Genomic DNA, 18000 nt, shown 5'->3' with positions numbered 1-18000 from the left:
TATTTGTGTCTTCTTTAATTTCTTTCAGTAATGTTTTATAGTTTTTCAGTGTAGAAGTCTTTCACTTCTTTGGTTAAGTTTATTCCTAAGTATTTTATATTTATTGATGCTATTGTAAGTAGGATTGTTTTCTTAATTTTCTTTTTGGATATTTCATTGTTAGTGTATAGCCATGTAAGTAATTTTTGTGGTAATTTTGGATCCTGCAACTTTGCTGAATTTATTAGTTCTAACAGGTTTTTTTTTTTTTTGTGGAATCTTGAGAATTTTTTGTGTACCCATGTAATCTACTAATAGATATCATTTTACATCTTCCTTTCTGACTTGATTGCCTTTTATTTCTTTGTCTTGCTTATTTGCTCTAGCTAGGACTTCAAGAACTATGTTAAATAGAAGTGACAAGATTGGGCATTTTTGCCTTGTTCCTGATTTCAGAGGAAAATATTTCAGTTTTTAACTGTTGAGCAAGATGTTAGCTATGGGCTTGTCATATATGGCTCTGAGATAGCAAGATAAAAACTAGTCCTCTCAGGTAGGCTGCCAAAAGCCAGAAATTTGGTTGCTGGTTTTATTTCTTTTCCTCTCCAGGAGGAAGCGAGGAGTTAGAGGTTTTCTTCTACTCTTTATTTACTGAGCCAGAGGAAGGGACCATGGCCAGCGAGGGGTCCAAATGTTTGCCTTTGTTCTCAGCAGCTCTCAACTTGGCACCCTTTCCTGTCAGTGTTTATCTAGTCAGGACATAAACCAGTCCCTTGGGCAGCTCCTGAAAAAGTCTCAACATTGGACATATGTTTCAGTCTTCTCTTTCCATTCCAAGGGAGAAACTGAGATCTGGGAGTTTTCTCTCAATTGCATTGTACTGAGGAAGAGGGCCTATGGTAAGTGTTTGCCATGAATCTTCCTACTGGCATTGGTGCAGCTGGGTTTGTGTTTGCCTGGGATGCTGGAACCTTTTAGTTGGTTTCTGGATTTCTCACAAAGGGAAATGGTCTGTATTGTTGTTGAATTGGTTTCTCCTTAGAGGAAGGAGAGGCTGGGGCTCCCTATTCAATCATCTTGCTGATGTCCATTTAATTCTTCCAAAGATGTTTGTATTGTAGCCCACTAAATTCCTATTCTAAGACTGCCAATTATTTTCTATGTTTACTAAACACTGTCATTCTAGAGTCTGTTTTCTTTAGCTTCCAGGGTGAATTTCCTCGCTTCTTGTATTGCACAATTTGTCTTTCTTAGTTTCTGTTTCTGTTTTCTGATTCACTATCACAAATGATATCATTAAGAACCATCCTCAGAAAAGGAACATGAGAGGTAAATTCAAGATTTGAAAGCCTTAAAATATTTTATTTTGCTTTTACTCCTGATTAGTATCAGGCAGGGTTTAGAATTTTATATTCTAAATATGTTGCCCACTGAATTTTGAAATCTTTTTTTATTGTGTGATATCAACAAATGGTGCTGATAAGTCAAATTATAGATGGAAAATAATTCTAAATGAAGTTTTAGATTTATCTATTTGTTGCACTGAAATTTCATGTGTCTAGAAGTACTTCTTTTTACATATATTTTCTTATTTTCCTATGGACCTTCTCTTTAGCTTTGGGGCATCGACATTAAGTTATAGGTTAGTTATGAGTTGATTACTCATGACTCTATGAAAATTAAAATTTTAAGCAGAATATGCTTTCTAAATATTTGTCTATAATCTTCCAAACATCCTTTTTGTTATTCAATATTGGTAATCCAGAATAGATAGATTCATATATGTTCTATCACGTATAAGCAAGCATAAACTAAATACAAGAAATACTCTTGGAAATAAATAAAATAACCTAAGTGTCCTTTGATATAATCATTCAAGATTAAATCATTGTAGTCTATTATTCAATAATACTAAATTTACCATTCAGAAAAGGGAACAAAATTGCTCAGAAAAAAATTGAGCTCTTTGCCATCCTTATATGCAAAGAAGAGTTTTATGGTCCTTTAGTGCTTGTAAGAAACATTCGAAATTGTATTTTTAAGTTCCTAACAGGGAGCCATTGGTAAACTTATTTTTAGCTTGCAATTAGTAGAAGAAAATACCTCTTATAGCAAATATTACAGTGTAATCTGATTTTATCTCTTGCAGAGTTTAGTAAACAAATAAACCCCACAACAATGACAACACAACATAAAAAAGTTTGGCTTTAAGCAAAAATACATCTGTATTATTATCCTACAACATGGTATTCACAACTTACATAATTTTGCTTCCATTTTTTCCCAAGATGATAGGTTATATGCTTTTACCACGCCTCAGCCACTTGGAAATAGACAGATAGTGCATAAAGATAAACTCAATGTTAATTCAAGAAGGAAAACAGGAATCTACTGAAATAATGAAAAGCATTCAAGATCTCAGAGAGAATGCTGGCAAAAAGCCCTATGATGGCATCTGCCTGACAAAAGTAAGTGAAGCCTCAGTAAGTGAGAGATGCAGAGAGCTGCCCTATATGACTCACCTTTCCACTAGGGATCTGAGCAACCCAAGGGAGAGCACTTTGTTTCTCTCAAACCCTGAAACTAACTTGAGGAGAGGCTTGGAGATGCCATGAGGGAAAGACAGTGGGAAAAGCTTCAGACATTTTCCTAGACCTGGGATTGAGAGGAGGACAACATTTTTAAACTGGTTGCATGATCTGGTCAGCCATTCTTTGGCAACCTGGCAGCATGGTCACACAGGCATTTGAGTCTCAGGCCAGACATTGGAGTGCCTGCTCTGGGGCCAGGTTGTGGCCTCCAGAGCCAGAACTTTGGAAAGCACCTCAACAGTAGGTGCTGGAATTGTGCTCTTCCTTGTGACAAGTCTAGGGTGGGGAGAGCTGCTACAGCTGCAGTTTATCCTAGGCAGTGAGACTTGCAGGTAGGTCCAGTTTGGTGACCTGGAACCAGTCTGTGGATGCCATTGCTGGGTGCCCCAGCCTGCTTCCCTGAAATCATGGTGAAATGGGGCCATCTCCACTCCACCCCCAGGCATACAGCCAGGCATTTAGAGTACCTGATTGCCTAGATCATCAGCATGAGCTGTTCCACCCTTCATGAACATAGATCAAGGTGCAGTGGGGCCCTCTCCACTCCGTGCCCAGGAAGATATCCAGGCATTTAGAGCACCCATTCACCTAGTTTAGCAGCCTGAGCTGCCCTGCCCTTCCTGGACCTAGATTGTGGTGCAGCAAGTCTTTCTTTGCTCCATGTGCATGTAAATTTCTAGGTATCTGGGGTACCACCTCACCTAACTGAGCAGCCCGAGACAAAATGCCTTTTTTGAGCAAAGATCTGGGTGCAGGGTGGTCCTCTATGCTGTAGACTGAGGCAGATCTTTAGGCATGGAGGGCAGCCACTTGCCTGGAACAGCAGCCTGTACTGCCCCACCCTTCCTGTGCAGAGATTCTGGTGAAAGGGGGCCCTCTCTGCTACACACCCAGGCATATCTCCAGGTATCTGGTGCACCCACTCTCATGGATTAAAAGTTGGGATGCCCCTCATCCCCAAGCGGAGAACTTGGGGCTTAGGTTTACCAGCTCCATGCCTAGGCACACCTCTGGGCACTTGGTAGCCACCCATTGGATTCTCCCTTAGTGCTGGTGCTTCTCCCTGCCATTGGAGAAGCACAGGGAGGCAGACCTACCTGCTAATCTTGGCCCCTGCTCCCCCAGAACTGAGCAAGGAGCTAAGACCACTGTGAACTCCACAAATAAGCCCATTGCCCGAGGTAACAGAGAGCTTCTCCTGGTAAACCAGGAAAAGTATATAGCCAGCCACATTGACTGAAGCCAGCTTCTTCCTATAAGTGCCATCTGCTAGCTTGTAGGTCAAACTGCACAGCCCAATACACAGGGCTATAGAAGCAAAGCCAAAAGACCCTACCCAGTATCTTCTAAGTTCACACCCTCTAGGGAGGGAAGAAAGGGAAAAGGAAAGAATAAGCAAATAATAATATTATATGGAAAGAAAGAAAAATAAAAATCTATCATGCCAAAAAATGCATACAAAAATTAGAAGTGCCAGCATCTCCAGATGAGACGGAATCTGCACAAGAATTCTGGCACCATGAAAAATCTGAATATTGTGTCACCACCAAAGGATCACACTTGCTCTCCAGCAGTGGTCCCTAAGGAATATGGAAACTCAGAACTGATAGACAAAGAATTCAAAGTATGGATTGCAATGAAGCTCAAAGAGATCCAAGACAAAGTTGAAAATCAACACAAAGAAACTTCTAAAGCCATCCAGGAAACAAAGAAGGAGATAAACATCCTAAAAAGCAATCAATTACAGTTTCTAGAATTAAAAAACTCACTTAAGGAATATCAAAATATACTTGAAAGCTTTATTAACAGATGGGGCCAAGCAGAGGAAAGAATTTCAGAGCTTGAAGACCACTCCTTTGAACTAACTCTGTCAGACAAAAATTTAAGAAAAGGAATTTTTAAAAGTGAAAAAAACTCTTCAAGAAATATGAGATTATATAAAGTTACCTAATCTATGAATTATTGGCATTTCAGAGAGAAAAGGAGTAAAAGTAAACAAGCTGGAAAACATATGGCAGTAATTCAAGAAAATTTTCCTCATCTTACTAGAGAGATTAACATCCAGATAAAAGAATTCCTGAGAAAATTGGCAAGATACTACCCAAAACAAACATCATTAAGAAATATAGTCAGCAGACTCTCCAAGGTCAATGCTAAAGAAAAAAATCTTACAGACAGAGATAAAAATCAAGTAACATACAAAGGGAACCCCATCAGTCTAACAGCAGACTTCTAAGCAGAAACCTCACAAGCTAGGACAGATTGGGAGCCTATTTTCAGCATTATTAAGGAAAAGAAATTCCAACCATGTGTTTCGTATCCTGCCAAACTAAGCTTCATAAGGGAAGGAGAAATAAAATCTTTTTCATACAATCGTGTGCTAAGGGAATTTGTTACCACTAGATCAGCCTTATAAGAGATACTTAAGGGAATTCTAAACTTGGAAACAAAACCAAAAAATACCTGCTACCACAAAAACACACTTAAGTACCTAACCCACAGATCCTATAAAGCAACCACATAATAAAAACTGTAAATAAGCATCTAACAACTTAACAATGGGATCAAAACTTCACATATCAATATTAATCTTGAATGTAAATTTTTTTTTCTTTTATTATTATTATTATTATCATTATTATACTTTAGGTTTTATGGTACATGTGCGCAATGTGCAGGTAAGTTACATATGTATACATGTGCCATGCTGGTGCGCTGCACCCACCAACTTGTCATCTAGCATTAGGTATATCTCCCAATGCTATCCCTCCCCCCTCCCCCCATCCCGAATGTAAATGTTTTAAATGCCTCACTTAAAAGGCACAGACTGGCAAGTTGGATTAAAAAAAAGAAGACTCATCTAATTACTTCAGTAGACTACTCTCACATGTAATGATACCCACAGGCTCAAAGTAAAGCATTAGAGAAAGATCTACCATGCAAACAGAAAATAAACAAAGAGCAAGGTTTATGATTCCTATATAAGATAAAACAGACTTTAAACCAACTACAGTAAAAAAGACAAAGATGGGTGTTACATAATGATAAAGTATTCAATTCAACAAGAAGGCTTAACTATCCTAAATATATATGTACCCAACATTGGAGCATCCAGATTGATAAAATAAGTATTTCTAGACCTACAAAAAGGCTCAGACAGCTACAAAATAATAGTGGAGGGCTTCAACACCCCCATGACAGTATTAGTTAGATCATCAAGGCAGAAAACAAATTCTGGATTTAAATTGGACACTTAACAAATTGGTCCTAATAAACATCTAAAGAATACTGCAACCATCAACCACAGTATTATATTCTTCTAATTTGCACACAGAATAAACTCCAAGATCAAACACATGCTTGGTCATAAAGCAAATCTCAATAAATTCAAAAAAACTGAAATGATGCCAACCATACTCTTGGACCACAGTAGAATAAAATGGAAACCAATACTAAGAAGATCTCTCAAAATTATACAACTACCTAGAAGTTAAACAATTTTCTCCTGAATGGCTTTTGAGTAAACAACGAAATTAGGTCAGGAATTATCAAATTCATTAAAGTAAATGAATAGGGAGACACAATGTACCAAAATCTCTGGGACGTAGCAAAAGCAGTGTTAAGAGGAAAGCTTATACCACTAAATGCATACCTTAGAAAGTTAGAAAGATCTCAAATTAACAATTTAACATCACACCTAGAGGCAATAAAAGTACAAGAACAGACTAAACCCAAAGTTAGCAGAAGAAAAGAAATAATATTGGAGTAGAACTGAATGAAATTGAGATCCAAAAATCCATACAAGGAATTAACAAAACCAAAAGTTTGTTATTTGAAAGGATAAACAAGATCAGTAGACCAGTAGATAAATTAACAAAGGGAAAAAAGAGAAGATCCAAAAAAGCACAATCAAAAATGACAAAGATTACATTACCACCAATCTTATAAAAATTAAAAAAAAGACCCTCAAGATTATTATGAACATCTCTATGCACAGAAACTAGAAAACCTAGAGGAAGTGGATAAATTCCTGGAAACACACAATCTCCCAAGATTGGATGAGGAAAAAATGCAAACACTAAACAGAATGTGTTAGGCTGTTTTTGTATTGCTATAAAGAAATACATGAGACTGTGTAATTTATAAAGAAAAGAGATTTAATTGGCTCATGGTTCTGCAGGCTTTACAGGAAGCATGGTGCTGGCATCTGCTCAGCTTCTGGGGAAGCCTCAAGAAGCTTACAGTCACAGCAGAAGGCAAATGGGAAGCAAGCATGTCAGATGGCCAGAGCGGGATCAAAAGAGACAGAGTGGGAGGTGCCACACACTTTTAAATTATCAGATCTTATGTGGATTCAGAACAATAGCTCACTTTTCACCAAGGGGATGGCCTAAGCCATTCATAAAAGATGTATCTCCATAATCCACACACCTCCCATCAGGCCCCACTTCCAACATTAGGGATTAGAACTCAACATGAAATTTAGGCTAGGACAAATATTTAAACTATATCACATACCAATATCAAGTTCGAAAATTGAAGTAGTAATAAAAAAATCCACCAATCAAAAAAACCCTTCATCAAATAGATTCACATCCGAATTCTACCAGACGTACAAAGAAGAGCTGGTACAAATTCTACTGGAACTATTCCAAAAACTGAGGAGGAAGGACTCTTCCATAACTCATTCTACAAAGCTACCATCACCCTGATAACAAAACCCGGCAAAACACAACAAAAAAATAAAACTGCAGGCCAATATCCCTGATGAACATTGCCACAAAAATCCTAAACAAAATACTAGCCAATTGAATCCAACAACCCATTAAAAAGTTAATTCATCATGATCAAGTGGGCTACATTCCTGGGATACTAGGTTGATTCAATATTTGCAAATCAATAAATGTGATTCACCACATTAAAAACAAAAACCATATGATCATCTCAATACATATGGAAAAGGCTTTTGATAAAATCCAAAATCCCTTCATGATAAAAACCCACAAGAAACTAGGCATCAAAGGGATATAATAAGATAATAAGAGCCATCTTACTATCTTATTAAAATAATAAGAACCATCTATCACAAACCTACAGCCAACATCATACTGAATGGGCAAAAACTGGAGGGATTTCTCCTGAGAACTATAACAAGACAAAGATACCCACTCCTACCATTTCTATTTAACATGTACTGAAAGTGCAAGCCACAGTAATCACCCAGGAGAAAGAAACAAAATGCATCTGAATAGTAAAAGAAGAATTCAAACGATTTCTCTTTGCAGACAATATGATTCTATGCATAGAAAACACCAAAGACTCCACCAAAAGGCTCCTGGAACTGATAAATGATTTCAGCAGTTTCAAGATACGAAATCAACTTACAAAAATTAGTAGCATTTCTATACACCAAAAACCAAGCTGAGAGCCAAATCAACAATGCAATCCCATTTACAATAGCCTCAAAATAATAAAATACCTAAAAATACAGTCAACCAAGGAGGCAAAAGAGATTTAAAAGGAGAACTACATGACACTGCTAAAAGGAATCATAGATAACAGAAACAAATGGAAAACCATTCAATAGTCATGTATAGGAAGAGTCAATATCATTAAAATGTTCATACTCTCCAAAGCAATCTAGAGATTCAACATTATTCCTACAAAACTATCAATGTTATTTTTCTTTAAGTAGAAAAAACTATTCTAAAATTCATATGGAACAAAAAATAGCCTCAATAGCCAAAGCAATCCTAAGCAAAAAGAAAAAAAAAAAACCAGAAGGCATCACATTACCTGACTCCAAACTACACTATATGCCTATGGTAACCAAAACAGCGTGGTACAGGTATGAAAACATACATGTAGACCAATGAAAAAGAATAGAGAACTCAGAAGTAAAGCCACACACCTATGACCATCTGATCTCTGACATATTTGACAAAAATAAGCAATGGGAAAAGGACTCTCTTTTCAATAAAGAGTCCTGAGATAGTTGGCTAACCACATGCAGAAGTATGAAACGGGACCCTTACCTGTCACTATATACAAAAATTAACTTCAGATCGATTAGTTCATAAGACCTTGAACTATAAGAATCCTAGAAGAAAATCTAAACACCATTCTGGACATCGACCTTGGGAAAGAATGTATGACTAAGTTCTCAAAGTCTATTTCAACAAAACAAAAAATGGACAAGTGGTACCTAATTAAACTAAGGAGCTTCTGCACAGCAAAATAAACTATCAACAGAGTAAACAGATAATTTACAGAATAGAAGAAAATATTCATAAGCTATGCATCCAACAAGGGTCTAATAACCAGAATCTATAAGGAACTTAAACAACTCAAACAAAAACCAAATAATCCCATTGAAAAATGAGAGAGATATGAACAGATACTCCTCAAAAGAAGACATGCAAACAGCCAACAAACATGAAAAAATGCCCCACATCACTAATCACCAGATAATTGCTAATCAAAACTATAAATGAGATTCCATCTCACACCAGTCAGAATGGTTATTAAAAAGGCAGAAAATAACAGGTGCTGGCAAGGGTGTGGAAAAGGAGGAATACTTATACACTGTTTATGAGAATGTAAATTAGTTCAACCACTGTGGAAACCAGTTTGGAGAGTTCTTTTTTTCCCAAGAAATAAGTTTGGAGATTTCTCAGAAAGCAGAACTACCATTCAAACCAGCAATCCCACAATTGAGTACATATCCAAAAGAAAACAGATTGTTTTACCAAAAAGACACATGCACTTGTATGTTCATCGCAGCACTATTCATAACAGCAAAGACATGAAATCAATCTAGGTGCCCATTAACAGTGGATTGGACAAAGAAAAGGTGATACATATATAACACTGAATACTATGCAGCCATAAAAAATAATAAAATCACGTTTGTAGTAACACGGATGCAGCTGGCGGCCATTATCCTAAGCAAATTAAAGTAGGAACAGAAAAACAAATACTGCACATTCTCATTTATAAGTTGGAGCTAAACGTTGGGTACTCAGGGACACAAAGATATAAATATTAGACACTGAAAATTGCTCAAGGCAGGAGGAAGAGAGGGGGACAAAGTTTGAAAAATGAACTTTTAAGTAGCATGCTCAGTATATGGGGGATGGAATGAATTGTCTTCCAAAACTCTGCATCACACAATATGCCCTTTTAACAAACTTGCACATGTACCCCCTGAATCTAAAATAAAAGTTGAAAAAAATTTGCTCCTAAGCGTATATGATTAAAAAAGAATAATTGATCATGTTAATTAATGTGGTCATCTAAGCAGCTGATTTACTTTATAAATGAAATTTATCACAATGTCAAGACAGAGTTATAGAGTGAGTTAGTCTTTGCCATAATCCAAAGTTAAAAAAAATTAATAAAAAAGCCACTTTTTCTCTACATGTATATCCCTAGACTGTATAGACTCCACAACTGTAGAATAGCTTCTAAAATACCTTTTACTATGTTTATACAATAGAATGCATACAATGATTAGACAGTAATCTAGGGAATCTCAGCATTCCTTTCAGGCAAAATTCTTCTTAAATAAATTATATGACCCAACACTCCCAGAAAGCTGTGCTGATCTTGATCCCAATGACTAAAACTTCCTTGGTCAGAGTTGGAAATTTTACCCAAATTCGGTCAATCAAGTTTTCTCTATGAGAAATTTTAAACTGAGGTCTTTTACTTGCAATTATCAAATGTGCACTGAGCACTGGTGCTTGATAAAATATAGAGTGAATGCCTGGGTGAGTGCCACGGCAGCCAGGTGGGTAAAGAAATGCATGGAGGCGCATGCCTATAATCCCAGCTATTTGGGAGGCTAAGGTAGGAGAATCGCTCAAACCTGGGAGGTGGAGGTTGCAGTGAGCAACGATCGCTCCTTTGCACTCCAGCCTGGGCAATAAGAGTGAAACTCCATCTCAAAAGAAAAAAAAAAAAAGAAATGTACAGAAAACACTGGTGATCAGAAAATATAAAGGGGAAAAAATGGGGTCTTTTCACCAACCCCCAGCCCATTGGAATCATGTATGCATATGCCCTTCCTGTAGTATCCTGCTAATATGTTGTACATTCCCATATAACAGGAAACATGGCCATGAGGGTATGTCCTTCCATTGCCACTCGTGGAAATTCTCCTCACTTTGACAAGAAGCTCCCATTCGCTAGTCATGCTGACCATTTTCTCACTCTTCTTCCTCAGAATCTGCTTTTTCAAATGACTCCCAAGCATTCAGAGAACTTAGTGGGGACTTCGTCTTCTCATAGACCTATTTTTTTTTTTTTAGATGGAGTTTCACTCTTGTCACACAGGCTGGAGTGCAGTGGGCAATCTCGGCTCACTGCAACCTCTGCCTCCCAGGTTCAAGCAATTCTCCTGCCCTCAGCCTCCCGAGTAGCTGGGATTACAGGTGCCTACCACCACGCCCGGCCAATTTTTATATTTTTAGTAAAGACAGGGTTTCACCACGTTGCCAGGCTGGTCTCAAACTCCTGACCTCAGATGATCAACCTGCCTCAGCCTCCCAAAGTGCTGGGATTATAGGCATGAGCCACCATGCCCAGCCCTCATTGACCTATTTTTTTTTTTTTTTCCACAGCTCTATTCCTAGCTTTCACTAGTGAGGCCTGGGTTAAGTAGCCAGTTCACTTTTGAGTAGGAGACTGTTTGGATGCGTAACATTGGTAGGACCCAACTTCTCTCTGCCCACAGACTGGAAATGATTCCCAGTTGGAGTGGTAAGATATAGAGAGGTTGTATAGAAGGAGAAAGGTCAATGGGCCTGAGATAAGATGACTAGACCAGAAGACAGAAGCCAAGTTAAAATCTAGAAAAATCCACCTCTACTCTAGCACTCACTAGAGCAAGATTCATGATTCAACAGCATCTAGGAGCATATGAACCATAGACTGTGTAGTTTCTATTGAGTGGACAACTTACATTATCTTCACTGAGGTGCCATTAGCTATTCTTATCCAGTCAGTTCTGTTCCCTCAGTCTATTCTCAACACAGCAGCCACTGTGATCCTTTTGGATTATGTCATTCTTCTGCCCAAACCATCCTGTGACTTCCCATTACACTTAGAATAAATCCAAAGTCTTTTATTATCTTCTCTGACCTCATCTTCAACTACTCTTCTGCTCATTTATCTCTCCAGCTACCTTGGTCAGCTTACTGTTCTACGTACCCTCTTCCCTCAGGCTTTGCGCAAGCTGGTCCCTTTTCCTGGAAGACTTTTCTATCATGTCTTACTGTGATTTACTCCTTCATTATGTTCAGGTCATTATTCAAATGTCACATTCTCATTTAAGACTTCTTAGCCACCTTGTCTAAAATTTCAAACTCCACCCATATACACACGTTTTGATCTCCTATTTAAAAACTTTTAAATTTCATACTTCTTTATGCTGTTTATTTTCTCTCTCCTCTAATAGAATGTAAGTCTCATGAAAACAACTATTTTTGTCCACTTTATTTACTATATGTACTCAGCTCCTATAAGCAGGAACAGCTATATAATTTATGGGGCACAGTGCAAGATGAAAATGCAGGGAACCATGTTCAAAATTATTAAGAATTTCAAGACAGTAGCAGCTCAGCATTAAATTAAATGCAGAGGTGGAAAGTTCATGAAACTCGCCCTGTCTAGAACCCCTCGGAGAGAAGCAACCCATTTCACATTGATTATCCAGCAGACAAGACTGTATTCCATTGTCTTTCAACTGAGCCTCTGAGGAAAGTACCCAAGCTGCCAACAGCCCAAGATTCTCATAAGTCCCTTTGATAGAGGGCAGGACAGTGACTGTCCAGAGATGTGGCAGTAGAATAAGGAGCCTCCTACACAACCTCCTCACATTTTTAAGGGCGGAAAAATCATCAGGCAATTCCTTCCACTTGCAAAACTAATAATAGATACAAAAAAGAAAGTCTCCCTTACATTGTAAAAGACAACCAAAAGGGTGTTAGGTGAAATAATTTCTGTAAGAAATAGAAATTATTTGTATGTCTTCAAAATTTTATAACAGAACTAAAGTGCCTTTAAAGATACTAAATTATTTTTAAAAATTAAGAACAAATAGAATTAAAATATCTACATTAAGCAAACCATATTTATACATTTTTATAATATAACATGGCATAAAATTATGCATCCTTTGTAACAGAACAGCATTTCTATGTCTTTTCTCATGCAGTTACTACACAGTAAGAATATTTCTGAGTCAGATCTTCATTTTCAGCACAGCATCAAATATATTCCAATATTTTGTCTAACTTCCAGGATATTCCAAAATTCTCATTTTTCAAAAGTAAATTGTAGCAAAGAGAATAACACAAATTTAATGTTTTAATGCTTAGAAATGGCAGTTTCCAAAATATGTAATTATTTCTTCTTAAAAAGTTCACCTCACAATTTTTAGGGTGAGTTTATAGTTGCCATTAATCACATTCACTTAGAATAATTCTGGTTTTCTTTATTGTTTTATTTGAGAACAATTAGTTTTTTTTTAATTCAAAATTTCCCTTTGACAGCCACATAGCCACATGTGGTATAAACCTCTAACAGCAATACATAGAATAAGATCCCCAGAACAAGTTGGATGCACAAACTTAAGTCCTCAAATAAAGATATAAAAATTATAAATCAGTACATTGTTGTGTTACTTTGTTCTTAAGCTGCAGAATCCTCAGGAGACTTACAATCACGGTGGAAGGCACCTCTTCACAGGGTGGCAGGAGAAAGAATGAGTGCTGAACAAAGGGGGCAGCCCCTTATAAAACCATCAGAGCTCATGAGAACTCACTCACTATCATGAGAACAGCATGAGGGAAACTGCCCCCATGATTCATTATCTGCACCTGGTCAGATAATGACACATGGGAATTATTACAATTCAAAGTGAGATTTGGGTGGGGACACAGAACCAAACCATATCAACTGTGTATTTTGAAAACATTGCCTGTGCACCAATGTATAATTTTTAGCCATCCATAATTCATTCTGTGGGTGATGTCTCATCAGACCCTTTGATTCACTTAAGACGTATGAAACGAAAACATCAATACATAAATATGTTTGATATTTTCTTCTATATTAAGGGTTTCTAAGACAAAAATAGAATTGTTCCCCACATAACATTTATTAACATCTCGAAGAACACTAGTATTCCCTGAAACACAGTTTTGGAAATGCTGGCCTGGAGTAAAGCCCAAACCGATAGCACAGTGTTATGTAAAAGGAATAGAATTTAGAATTAGGCAGACCTTTGGGTTGAGATGGGTTCTGTCATTTAGTTTGCTGGAATATTGTGAACTTTATTGAAAAAACAAAAAGTAGCAGTACTTAGCTTTACATGGTGGGGACAAAATAGTTGCTTAATAAATATTAGCATGTTCTCTTCCATTCCCCACCTTACTGTTTCCTCTTTGGGGGCTGTGTCAATTGGATTCTTAGTTACAAGTGAAAGAAAATACAACTCAACTCAGGCAAAAAAGGGAATTTATTGGCTCACATAAAATGACAAGACTGGATTTAGGGCCCAGAAAATATAATTAGGAGTTGGTTTCTCTCCATCTCTTTACTATACCTTCTGTCATACTGGCTTCAGTTTAAAGTGCCACGTGATAGCAAGGGGTTGCTTGGAGCTCCAGCGCCAGTATTCTCCAGGCTTCAGGCCTAACAGAAAAAAGTGAATACCTCATCCCTGGAAATTTACCAAATAAGTTCTGCTTTAGTTCTGATTAAGTCACATGCCCATGTCTTGACCAACTACGACGGCTGAAGGCATGAAGAGTAGTGGTTGGTCCAAGATCCTGTGCTCCCCTCAGGAATGCTGAGAGTGTGAGTGTGTATGTATGTGTCTTTGTACATGTGTGTACAAGATGTGTGCCAGGTTCTACAAAGCCAAAGGGACCAGAAGTGGGGAAGGAGCTAATTCCCCAAACGGAATGGGGTTCAGGTTAATGTTCCCTGAAAGAAGGTTAATAGACACTGGACAGTAAAAACAGCTGATGGCCACTACAGCTCCCCTCTCATCAACCCAGAATCGCACATGCTACAAGCAGAAATCTGTCCTACCCACTAGAAATAATGATATTCCTAAAATACTCTGCCTCATTGCCCCAGAATCTCCCAGAGATCATATCCTATCAATTAATGTTACTTAAAATCTCTTTACTTTTTCTACTAGAGTTTTTATCCTTTAGACTCCTTTCGCTTATTTCTTGACATACCCTAACATGTTCCTTTACCAAATCTTCACTCCCATCTAGTAATTGTCTTCTTTCTGAGCCCCCAAAGCTTTCTGGACATCCTAGCACAGATCACATTGTCCTATATTGGTTGCCTGGCTTCTTGTGTGTCTCTCCTCAACCTGTGTTCGATTCACTCTGGTCCTTATTGTCTAGTATAAAAACTACCACACGGCTGGGCACGATGGCTCGTGCCTGTAATCCCAGCACTTTAGGAGGCTGAGGCGCGTGGATCATGAGGTCAGGAGATAGAGACCTTCCTGGCTAACACGGTGAAAACCTGTCTCTACTAAAAATACAAAAAAATTAGCTGGGCATGGAGGCACGTACCTGTGCCTGTAGTCCCAACTACTTGGCAGGCTGAGGCAGGAGAAACGCTTGAACCCAGGAGGCGGAGGCTGGAGTGAGCCGAGATCACGCCACTGTCCTCCAGCCTGGGTGACAGAGCGAGACTTCGTCTCAAAAAAAACCCAAAAAACCAAAACCAAAACCAAAACAAAAAAAACAAAAAACTACCACACAAGAGACACTTAATGGAGGTTTGCCAAAGACGTAAATAAATGAATCAAATACCAGTGAATGGATCCACAAGTATCACAGGAAGAAACCTCCAAAATGTGACTCTCTTGATTTATGCCATAGACAATTAATTTCAGTTACAGTGTTAGATAAATATTATTAGTAAAGGTACATATTTCAGTCCATTTTATACTCCAGATTGTTTATCCTGGAATACAAATAGCTACATTGGCCTTACAGAGTTGAAGTGAGTCAGTCTGTTTGTTTTTGTCTCTTTGTCTGTTTCTCTCTCTCTCCCTGCTCCTTCTTTCTCAGACATAGACACAGACAACACCCCTACACACATATAAAACTAAATTTCCATAGAAACATGATAATTCAAACATGACATAATTTTTTTTTGTCATTTTGACAGCTTTTATTTTACATGGGTTTTCATATATAATCCCAAATGGTGAGCTACTTTGAGAAGGCAGTGGCCACATTTTTACTACAGCAAAATCTCCAGATTCAGCAATTTTTCTGACAATTTGTTTGACTACAAAGTATCTAGCTGGCTTCAGAGGGAGGAAAAAATCATCTAGAGTTTTCAACAGAAGGAACTTCTAAAGGTAGATGAAGCCAGTGCATTTCAAGGGAAAAAAAAAAAAAAAGTAGATTAGCCAACGGTGAAATTTCTACAGTCCCAGGAAGATTTCTCCTTCCTTGAATTTTGCTGAAGCAGGATTTTCATCAATTATTCCCATGAAAATTTAAAAGTGCTGTGAGTAGATACTTCCAACTCTTAAAGGCAAATGTTCTTTTTTAAATATAATTTTAGGACCTATTTTTAAAGAATACACAAGCCACGCATGAGTGCAATTTTACCATAAAATATGTAAAAACCTACATAAATATATAGAATTTTAAAAACTCTGATTGGTCTATCCTTTTCCTTCTACATTAGTAATTGCTTCTAATTCTTATCTCTTTCCAGACACTTTTAAAAATTCTCATATATTATTCTACGTAAAGTCTCCCCAGTTTCTTTTTGGTGAATTTCTGCTTTCCACTATTGATCATGTTGGCTAGAGACCAATTCCTACTGCCTGCCTCCACCATATAATCTATGCCTTCCTACAAGCCCCTCATACCATGCTCCCAAGACTCTGTACTGTACGTGACAGAAACAAGAAATCTAGAAATTTTGAAGGCCAGAATCCTCACAGTAGCAGCAGTAACAGAGGTGATGACAGCAACAGCAGCTGTGGCAACATACTGACCAGGCTATTCCTGCCTAAGTGTGTTGCAATGTTTCCTGCTTCCTGAATTCCTTCTGAGCTTCCTTTTTTCCTGGTGTTCCCAGTCGTCCTCTTCCTGCTGTCATTGATTCTGGGAGATGCATCCTTCCAATATCAGGTAGACTAAAATTCCATAAAGCCCATTGTGCCTGTTATTAAAATTGTAGAACAACTTTCTTTCCATTATTTTCCGAGTATTTTTTTTCATCTATTTAACTCACATTTTCTCAATATATTCCACATGGCCCTTTCATAATTATATACTATTCAGTTACATTCTATTGATTTTTTAAAAAGCAAATCTTAGAATTTCTCTTTGTAAAAATTCCTTTGATCCAAGTAATTACATTTGTTTATTTTCTATTTCCTGCATTTTCCTCCTTATTTATATAGACTCTGATAACTCAAGTGAGCATGTTAAACACTTAAGCAGTAAAAAAATACGTAATAAAGTCAACAAGTGTTGACCAATTGTCTATCTCCTTCAGAAAAATCTGAGGATATTAGAATGCTTTAATTTCAATCTCCTTTGAAATATCTGAATTTTCTGACCTTTTCTTCTGTTTTTAAAAATACCCAAATAGTGTTATATTTTTATAAGTCAGTGCACCAACATAATAAAGGGCATTTATGAAAACCCTGCAGCTAACATAATGAAAGATTCAATGATGAAAGACTGAAAGCTTTCTTCCTAAGATCAAGAACAAGATAAGGATGGCTTCTTGAACACTGCTATTCAACATTGCACTGCAAGTTCTAGCCAGAGCAATTTGACAAGAAAAAGAAGTAAATGGCATCCAAATCTTTTTAAAAAAGAAGTAAAACTATTTCTATTTACAGATAGCATAATCCTATAAAAGGAATATCCCAAATAATCCACCAGAAAGTTACTAGAGCTAATAAACAAATGCAGGAAAGTTATAGGGTACAAGATCAACAGACAAAAATCAGTTGTATTTTTATATACTTGCAATAAGTATTCAACAAAGAAAACAAAAAAAAATCTATTTACAGTAGTATCTAAAAGAATAAAATACTAGGGAATAAGTGTAGCTAAGGAGGTGAAAGACTTGTACAACAAAAACCATAACACATTGCTGAAATAAATTAAAGAAGACCTAAAATAATGGAAAGATATCCTGTGTCCATGAACTGAAAGACTTAATGTTGTTAAGATGTTAATATCTATCTCAAGTGACTACAAATTTAGGGCAATCTTTATTGAAATTGCAATAGCCTTTTTTGCAGAAATGGAAAAATTGACTCTCAAATTCATATGGAATTGCAAGGAGCCCTCGATAGCAAAAACAATATTAAAAAATGAAAAACAAAGTTGGAGAACTCACACTTCCCAAT

General features: G+C 37.2%; 1 long non-coding RNA gene across 1 annotated transcript in view; it reads left to right on the top strand.

Moving 5' to 3' along the window:
* The first annotated feature begins 618 nt into the window (after positions 1-618).
* Positions 619-18000, top strand: part of LOC134761871 (uncharacterized) — a 47797-nt gene continuing 30415 nt past the window's right edge. The window contains exon 1 of the long non-coding RNA XR_010141027.1: positions 619-878. This is a non-coding gene — a long non-coding RNA (uncharacterized LOC134761871). The remainder of the gene's footprint in view (positions 879-18000) is intronic.

The sequence above is a fragment of the Pongo abelii genome, chromosome 7, assembly GCF_028885655.2.
Source record: "Pongo abelii isolate AG06213 chromosome 7, NHGRI_mPonAbe1-v2.0_pri, whole genome shotgun sequence".
Taxonomy (NCBI): domain Eukaryota; kingdom Metazoa; phylum Chordata; class Mammalia; order Primates; family Hominidae; genus Pongo; species Pongo abelii.
The sequence above is the reverse complement of the archived record's forward strand: the minus strand, read 5'-3'. Positions and strand labels throughout refer to the sequence as shown.